We start from the raw sequence: 9,979 nt of genomic DNA on the forward strand, positions 1-9,979 counted from the left end.
TCAGGTGGGATTGGGGCTTGGGGATTCGGGTCCTGGTCCTGTTGGTGTCTGCTGTGGGGGCCGGTGCTGGAGGGTCAAGGAGGGATTGGGGCTGGGATCAGGACTGGCATTGCTGCGGCTGGGAAGAGCCGCTCTGAGACGGACGCTGGGACTAAGCCAGGCACTGCTAGTTCTGCTCCGGCTGTGGTCGGTGTGGGTCTGGGGTCCCGCCGGGGCTCCGAGGCTGCGTGGAGCTGGGGTAGTGCTGGTGCTGGGCCCACCAGGAGGACGGCGCTTTTTCCTAGAGCAGCCGCTGGATCGTGGCTGGAAACCGGCAGAGCTCAAGGACCGCCCGTTCCAGCCCCGGGACCCCACAGGCCCCGCCGCTCCCTCAGCGCCGGCTCCCTCCCCGCGGGGCGCCCCCTGGCGGACACGGCGCCGCCCTTCAACCCCCGCGGGCACACCGAGCCCCCCCGGCCCGGTAGCCCCGGGGCCACCGCACTCCCTGGGGAGCCACAGCGCCCGCATCGCCGGGGGATCCCGCCGAACGAGCGGGGCTGCACGCCACGGCCGGGAGCAGCCGCTCCGGGACGGCCAGGGGGACCGCTGCTCCCGCTCCGGGTGTGGGCCTGGAGGAGGCCAAAAGCCCCCGAAGGGCAGGCAGCCCTCACGTCCTTGGGCTCTGCAGGGAGGAGTTGTGCCTGCAGCCTGCCGAACACAGGTCCCGGTATGAGCACCGGGGTACTAGGACAGTGCTTGTGCCGACACGGCTAAAGGGCTGCCTGTGGCCCCTTGGCCAGGTCTGCTCTGAACAGGCTTGTGGAGATGCTTCAGCACAGACAGATGCCATTGACGGCCCAGAAGGACACCAAGAAACAGCTGGCATTACCTGGGGATGGAGGCACGGACTGTTTGCAGAGGGCCCCGGACAGCAGTTCCAGTTTCCGACCTCCCAAAGCTCCTATACACCTGCCAGGTATGTCCCGGCTACCCCAAATCCCTTCCCTCCTTTCCAGCCTGAGTACATCGTCCCTCAGCAGCATTAAAGCTAGGTAATCTTCCCTCACAGATATTAAATCCTAAGAAATAGGCCTCGGAGATGCCTTAAAATCAGAGGTTCGAGTGGGATGACGTTTGGAACTTTCCAGGGAGCCAGCTAGAAGTGTGGAAGGCATGGAAAACTTTCACAGGTGGGTGTAACTGGAGGTGTGCTGAAGGTATGGACGTGCATCCCTTTCCTGAGGGGGAAAAACATGCAGAGGCTCTAAAAGGAGCTGAGCTTCTTCAGGGACAGAGGTGCTGCCTCAGCACAGGCTGGGAGTGCATCCAGCCACGGCCTTGTCCTGCTTTAAAATATCAACTGAAGCCTGAGCTCCAGGGGGGTGAAATCAGCTGAATTCCAGGGAACTCTGTCAAGTGACTCTAGGGACATCAGAGGGAGCTGGGGGATGAGGTTTTTAAATAGCAGGTTCTATGGAATAGAACCTGCTAGTCCCACTAGGACTAGTCCTAGTCCCTCAGTGGGACTAGGGCTAGGACCTGTCCTTGTCCCAGTCCCACTGACCTTTTCTGGAACCTCTGCTGGCTCCTGACACAGCTGGTGTAAAAGTGGTAGCTCTGCACGGGAATTTCCACTCTCCGCGAGTGGAAATTAATTCCCTGATTAATTCCTGCTGTCAGGTTATTCCAGCAGGAATTAATCAGGGAATTTGGGGCTGTGTGTATAATTTACCTGAACTGGCAAAGCTGATACTGAGCTCCAAATCTGGGCACCACACAGAGAACAGTCTTTGTGCTGCCCTGTCAGCCAAAGCCCTCAGGCTGGGAAATTTTAGCAGCCAAATGCATGGAATGCTCTAAATCCAGCAGCCAGCATCCCCCAGAGGGACAATCCAAGTCCCAGGGTTGCAGCTGGGGTCCTTCTCTTGCTGCTGGTAGGACAAATTCCCCTCAGAATGGGCAGGAGCTGGGAGCAGGAGGGGCTGGAGATGTGGTTGCTGGAATGTCACCTGAATCAGTTGAAAACATTCCTTCCCTCCATGAGCCAGAGCAGATCCCTCCTGGCCAGGCTGGTGGGCAGCTGCTGGATCTGCTCTGGGGGAAAACACTCTGTCCCTGCCAGGAGCTCTGACTGCTTTTCCTCCCAGCTCCTGGGCAGTGTCAGAGCCACCATGAGGGAGTTCAAACCCAAAAAACCCCACAGGCAACAGAGTGAACAATCCCAACAGAGACATCCAGTGTTATAATAAAAAATCTGTTAAAAAGGGCATGACAACACTGTAGTGGGATTCCCAGGAAACTTGTGGTTTGCCCTTGGTTCTGTTTTTATGGATTTTTAGTCCCTCAATGGGCAAGCTTGTAGGATTTTTTCTGGGACTCAGAGGTTGGGGAGGGTTGGCTTTGGATTGGCCTTTGCCTCTGGTCCTGCTTTGTGCAAACACAGCTTGGGCCCAGCTGGGCAAACTCAGCACCTCAGCATTTCCCTCCCAAATATCCCTTAGTCACTTCCCTGCAGATGAACTCGGGTTTTGCCCCAGACTGTCCCCTCCTCACCTGCACTTGCCCTCACAGTGTCCCTCCTGTTCCCCACAGGTGCCCTGGGGACACCAGGGAGGTCCCTCTGCCCCTCTCCAGCCCCAGGCCTCTCCTCTGCTCGCTCTCTCTGCCCTTGTCCCACACCGCAAGGCACAAAAGGGGAAAGGTTTCATTAATTAATTCATCCTGCAGTTAATTAATTAATTAATTCCAATTCCCCAGTGAGAAGAACATGAACTCACAGCCACCGACGCCTGACGGGTCCCTGCAGTGAGAGCTTAGTGCTCATCCCCAGAGGTAAGTCCAGCATCTGAAAGAAAAAAAAAACAAGAGAAAAATGTGATGTATTTTGCTTATAAAGTTATTTCAAGTTCTTAAAGCCCAGCCAATATTTGCTCTTTATTTTGGTTGGGTGAATCCTGAGCAGTGTGCACAGGTCATGCCATTTGTGGGGGCAGAAAAAGGAGATTAGGCTCACCTTATTTCAAGCACTTATTAAAAAAGATTTATAACTCTTTAAACACAACACCCTTCAATTACCATAATGTTTCTTCCATGATTTTAACTAATTCTCAGTACCTTTTATAAAACTTAAAATAGCACCTCCTCCTTAACAGACTCACAAAACATAAGATAAAAAGTCCTAATACCAGTCTCAGGCTTACACCCTCCCCATAACCAAACAAAAAATCAAACTAATGTACCAAAAGTAGTCCTTATTAACATTAAAAATACAACTCAACCATGTAAAAAAAAACCCCCAAATTTATTTCCTCCAAACACCAAATACTCTTCAAATCTGAATCAAAAGCTCTTAGAAAAGTAACAAAAACCATAAAAAATACTTCAAATATAAAAAACCTAAACATATAAGTAAATATTACTCAAAGCCCACAAAAAATATAAAACAATCTAATCAATATCCTAAATGCAAAAAAAAAATCCACTATACAAATCAGTACCATTTGAAATGTAACATAAATAAAAATATTTTACCAAGAAACATATCTCCCAATAAATAAAACCACAATATAAAGATATAGGTAATAACAATAATTAAACAACAATCTAAAGTTTCTCCAAAACCAAAATACTTTGGAAACTTCAATATTTATAAATAACAACCTTCAATAAGTCAAGTATTAATAAAATCAAACACAATTAAATTTCACTACATTTAAGTCTAAATATTCCTAAATTTCATTTTATCACTTTAATGTTTTATTAAAATGAGGTATATTATTCCTTACTATCAGAATTCATTCTACATTTAAATATTTAATATAACTTCTCCTAAATTGTATTTTAAATAATTTATCTAAACTATCAAGTATATACTTTATTTTTTTAAGAAAATTAAACAACTCCAATTAAAACAACTAAAATAAAACACTAACAAACACCTATTCATAAGTAAAACAATAGTCTATTACATAATCAATTTCATTAAAAATTCTATTCTGCATTACAATCTCTGCTATTCTTATCTTTTATAAATAACACCAAAAAATAGCAATTACTATTAATTTAATTTTATTTTAAAATTTTTACTCTATTTCCTTAATAGGATAACTTTTAAAAAATATTTATATAACTTCTACAAAGACTTACTGCTAATATACCAATTAAATAAATCTATTAATGTTTATAATAAACATTATTTATAAAATAATATTATAATATTTACAACTGACTTTCAAATACTTTACCACCTCTTTATATAATTACCTAAACCACATATAATTTCAAAATCCTACTTTTTTATTCTCTAACCACTTATACATCTCTTAAACCAAGTTAACTCCCTAACTAATCTCTACACTACCTCTATAATTTAACCTAATGTTATCTCATAACTTTAGATATTTTTCAAAATTTAAAAAAAATTGTTAAAAACCTCCTCCAAACTGTTAATCTTATAACTTTCCTCAGTTATTATTACAAAAACACTTCAATAAAAAATCCAACTCCATCATTAATTTATTTTTCTAAGTTTCATACTAAGTAATCAGGCTCTCACACAACTACATTTCCTCCACACTCTCAATATCCAAATTCAAACTGACAATCTTGTCTGTAACCACTTTCAAATCTTTAAAAAAATAAGTTTACTATATTCAGAACATGTCTATTCTAAAAAAGCTTTAAAAAACCCAATTATTAAATAATTTAATTAATCTTTAATCCTAAAATTTTACTCATAACTACATTTTTTATAAATTATATAAAAGTGTATTAAGTAACTTCCGCTAATTAAAATTTAAGCTATAATCAAACCCTAAGTCTACCTAAATAAAATAATTAACAGCAAAGCCAAATATTTGCTGCATCAAAAACAAAATTCAAATAATTTTAGCCTAACAATTTAACCTTATATAATAACTAGACCTATTTTTAAAATAAACCTAAAAAATAATATTCCAAACATGTTTATGTAACCTTCCACTAATTTAAAATTTCTCAACTGTCACAAACTCTAAAATAGACAATATTTGAATACTTAATAAATATATATAATTAGTAACATGTGAAATTATGTAATCTAAATAATTCCTAATCATTATAATTTTTCTTTACTACATACATTATTTTAATTACTATTTTTTCATACTTATAACAAAAATTATAACTTATAAAATTATCTTACAAATCTCTATACAGTTTTATAACCCAAAATGTATCAATAGTTTATTTCTCATATGAAATCATAAAGCTTACTTATATCTCAACAAATACAAAAACCTAAGTAAATTTCAATAAAAAACGTAAAACCACATTACACAAAAAACACACTGAGCACTTCACAAATAAAAAAACCAATGTAAATTACACAAAAATTCCAACTCACACCAAACATCTTGTATTACATCCACAAAAACCTATAAACTTTAAGTTTCTTTATAAATATAAAAATCAAGATTATTATAAAATTTTTATTATTAGATAACTTTAAAAATATAAAATTCATTCAAATATTATATTTCTACTCTATTTACTTTATTCACTTTTAATTATACAACTTTACCAATTAACCAACCTAAAGGAAATATTTAAGTAACTTAAATAAATTTTCAAGTTTAAATACTTTGTATTTATCTATCGGTACTCAAAAAAATCCATTCTTTACTTACCTAATTAATATACCAATTACAAATAATCCATATAATTTTAAGAACCTTACAGTATTAACTCAATATAAAAATAATTATCAATATAAAACATTAAAAATAATTTATCCATCAAGACTAATAAAAATATTTTAAAAATTTAAACCTTGAAACTTAAAAAAAATTGCAGCATCACTTTCTATGCCACCTATTACTTCAACAGCACTAAAACAATGAAATAAATTAAAATATTATATAAATACACAACCTAATGCTACATCCCTTACATTAAATAACTTTTTAACAGATATCAAAAATATTAAATATGCAGTTTTACAAAACAATACAATAAATTTTCTTATATTAACACACAAACATAAATATAAAAATTTTAATGAAATATATTCTATAAAGTTATCTAATCATTCCAAATCTATTTATAAAAATATGCAACTTTAAAAATATAGAAAATAAGAATAAATAATAAAACTTAACAATTTTTTTAATAAATAAAATGTAACATCATAATTTAAAAATAAACCAAAATTATACATTTCAATTATTATAATAATACTATTACTGATAATAACACCTTATTTACATTAATATATACAACCAATGCTTAACAAATTTATTAATAAAAATTTCTTAACACAGGGAGAGAGGGGAGATGTGGGAATTGGAGAACCAGAAACTTCCAGAGACACCAAAAGATTTGATCTGCACACTGGGAAGAAGCTTGGATTGATGTAAAAATACAATACACAGACATTAAGCATAAAAATAATATATAAAATAATTATGTTCCTATGGTTGTAGGTAAGAGTGTGCCTTAAGTGAGAAACTGTAAGGGTAAGGTGGTGAAGGGTTTGTAATGTGAGGGTGGGGTTGTACAGAGTAAGCTAAGAGTTGAGAATTGTAACAGAAGCAGCTGTGTGCAAGTGAGACAGAGAACCCTGGTGGGCAAAAGTATCCCCAGTGCAGCAGAAGTAGGAAAGGTGCTAGGTCAGAAAAGCCAAGTACACCCCGGGTTAGAAAGTTGTACATTGCCTTGTAACACAGAACTTGTGACCACTCTTGAACTGCAGCCACCGACTCATCCTTGGAAGTGTCCTGGCCCCCGAGCTGAGGTTCAGCTGAGCAATAAATCCTTCTCACCCCAGAGCCAGTGCATCCCTGATTGCTGGCAGTGATGACTCTGGACAGGGCTGTCCTGTGTCTCTTCCAGCACACACAGTAGGGCTGGGCTCTCAGCAGTGGCACTCCCCAGTGCCAGTTAATCCCAGCAGAGAGGAAAAGAGGAGCCCTGTGTCCCTCTGACTTACCCACAGCCTGGGCAGGACCAGAGCCCTCCAGCTCAGACCCCTGGTGCTGACGTCTCTTGGCTTTGGCTGATTAAACACTGAAGATTTTGGCAAAGATGGGAGGAGTTTGGTGATTTTTCCTGTCCTGAAAGAGAGGAGGAAAAGAAAGTTAAGTCCACTGGGGAAGTCAAAGGATCCCAGTTTTCACACTTCTGCTCTGATGGCTCACTATGGGGTTTGATCCATGAGAGGTGACACCAATTCAAACAGAAAAGTGCCCTTTTCCAGCATTTTTATTCCTAACTATTTCAGACATTAAAAGGAAGATCATTAGTGCATTCTTTGCCCTATTTTAACAGAACCATTTTCATCCCAAGACCTCACTTGTCAGACTTTCAATCCTTTACCACTGGACTTTGTCCAAAGGGCTGGTGTATCATAAGAAATCCCAAAGGGAAACCCCTCCAGAACCTGTCAGGGGAAGGTTTCAAGGCACTCCAGAGCACATCCAGCTGTTCATGCCTTGTCAGGCCACACCAATCCAGCTGAGCTGTGCAGGCCAGGCAGAGGCTGCCCTTCCTCCTAGGGACACTGCCTGAGACCACAGAGGGACATCCTGGGCAGCGCCTGGGAACAACAGGGGAAAGGCAAAACAAAAGTGTTTTCTGTCAGAAAATGAGTGTCTGCAATCAGAACTTCTGGACAAATTTAGTAACACCACTTTCATATGATAAATATGGGCCGTGCCCATCCTTCCAGCCCAGGTGAAAGCAGGAGGGCAGAGTCCCTTATTTGGATATATTTCCCAAAGACTCTTCTGCATTGTACACTCTCTGTGCTCTTTAAAAGAACAGATTGCTGCTAAAAAATTAATATTTTATCAGCTACAGCCAGGAAAAGGTGAGCTACAGCTGGAGAGCCAGGGAGATGCAGGAGCTTGGCACACCAGGGATAAGAGCAGGGGAAGCAGGGGAGGTGTGGGGGGAGAGCTGGACGAGTGAAGGAGCAGGCAATCTTGTAAAAAATAAATCTTGTTTAGATTAATCAGTGCTGGGAACAAGGAAAACACATGGATGCATCAAGGACACAATGTCCCTGGTTTGGTTGTTGTCCTTTGCTCCTAAGCTTTGGCTTCACCCCCTCTCCAGAGGAGCAGGGCATTCCTGCAGGGTAAGGGGGAGTCTGCTCCCACTCCAGGGATGTGTCCAGCAAAGGAGGGGAGTTGTTCAGAGTAACTGACCCGTTAGAAGCCTGTGTCACGTGTAGCTAAGGCTGGAAATCCTCACTCTGGATTTCACACCTGGATTGCCAGGAAGCACATGCACACAGGTGTGCCCATTTCTGTGATATGTCAGTCAGAAGTCATGTAACCCAGCAACTTGCTTCTCACTGCATGACTTAGAAATACATTAAAAAGCCAGAAAAAAAAAAACCAAACCAACAAAACAACCCACAAAAGAGAGAGCTTTGTGCAACATCATCTTTATGTTCTGCTCAGTGATGGAGAGAAAGAAGGAGGAAAGCTGCTCTTGCTGTACTCCCAGTTCTGGACCAAGCAGTTTGAAACAGCCGAAATTGCCCTCACCTGCAGCTTCCCTCCTTGGTTCAGCCTTGCCCTGACTTCTGAGGGACCAGAGGCACCACACAACCCAAAACTGGCAGCACTCACACTCACTGCTAGCACGGACATCTTCGTGTTCCCTCTTTGGCCAAACAAACCCCAGGATGTTTTTGCTTTCCTGTCAGACTTTGCAGATTTCACTGACATTTATCCAGGCAGCAGACACCCTGTATGGCTCTGGGGCCAGATCCTCTTTGGCACAAAAACCCTAGAGAAGATTGGAAGGAATCCAATAAATCTCCTTCACACAAAGCACCAGTTTATCAGATTATGCTCTTTTCTGACCCAGAGATGGGACAACTGAGAGGCCTTTTAAAAGCTTTGATTCCATTTTCAGTCTCATGTGAAGGGTGAGACAATACAGATGTTATAATTCACACCATCACAATCAGCAGCCAACTATTCCCTAATTACAGCACACTGTAGTGTTTCTTGGCCTATCAGCTTCTTGTCACACCATGCTGTAAGTTCCTTAAACCAATCATCTAAAATTACTCCTCGTAAATCTTATTACAATGCATCTCTCATAGTTCTATTTCTCTAAAGTATCCAGTCTTATTTACAAAGTCGTCCTTTAAAACTCGTTTCTAGCTCCATTGCTCTCTCAGCAACGTCTGTCCTATTCCATGGCATTTCTAAGTCAGCATGTCTTATCTCCAAGTTTACATACAGATACATGCTCTGTGAGCCTTCTGCCAAACTCTGAGAATTCCCTACACCTCCATATCCCTCACCAGAGCTGTTCCGTGTCCAGCACAGGGGCTGTAAGTGCTGCTGCACGGCACAGGCTCTGAAGGAGCACTGCAGCTGTGACAGTAAAGCCAGCAAAAGCAATTAGCGAGCAGAAAGATCCTCACCTGGTCTGATGACTGAATCCCTGTGGCTCATCCTCACGGCGTGTCCCTGCTCCAGACGACATTCACTGCAGACTCTCCACTCTCAGCGCTCCAGCTGCAGTATTTGCATTTCTCACGGAGTTCTGTTTCCAGGACTCCCATCAGGAATTGGGAGTGGCTGCTTCCAGATGCAAATCCCCAAGGCACCATTGATCCCAGCCACTGCTCCTCTCCCCCCCCCCGAACCCCCCCTTCCCTCCAACCTTTCCTCCTTTTATAACCACGGCTCCACCCAGGACTCAGAAGGAGGCTCCCAGGTGCCTCCCGAGACCCAAATCATTCCAGGTGTTTCCAGAAATAAATAGAAATAAGCTCGTCCCTTTTGGGGTAACGAATTATCTTTTTCTCCATTCCCCCTTCTGTCTCCTGTTCCCTAAGGCAAAACACCCGGATCAGGTGGGGGCCAGCGGGAAAATGTCAAGTCCAAACCCAACCCAGACTAGTTTTTCCATCGGTTTCCCTCAGGACTGTTCAGTTCTCCCAGCTGTTCCTCCGCCACAGGAGCAGCTTCTCTATGTGACCCGTGGGGACACAGGG

At 41.8% G+C, this 9,979-nt stretch overlaps 1 long non-coding RNA gene across 2 annotated transcripts; it reads left to right on the forward strand.

The window, feature by feature from the left end:
- The first annotated feature begins 813 nt into the window (after positions 1-813).
- LOC108962410 (uncharacterized) lies at positions 814-6,953 on the forward strand. Of its 2 annotated transcripts, none has more exons than XR_007780621.1 (4): positions 814-955; positions 1,049-1,169; positions 2,737-2,811; positions 6,710-6,953. It is a non-coding gene; the product is annotated as an uncharacterized LOC108962410 (long non-coding RNA). The 2 variants fall into 2 exon arrangements; XR_007780619.1 differs by lacking the exon at positions 6,710-6,953 and adding an exon at positions 6,279-6,439.
- Positions 6,954-9,979: the final 3,026 nt, after the last annotated feature.

Source organism: Serinus canaria, unplaced genomic scaffold (genome assembly GCF_022539315.1).
Source record: "Serinus canaria isolate serCan28SL12 unplaced genomic scaffold, serCan2020 HiC_scaffold_140, whole genome shotgun sequence".
Lineage (NCBI taxonomy): Eukaryota > Metazoa > Chordata > Aves > Passeriformes > Fringillidae > Serinus > Serinus canaria.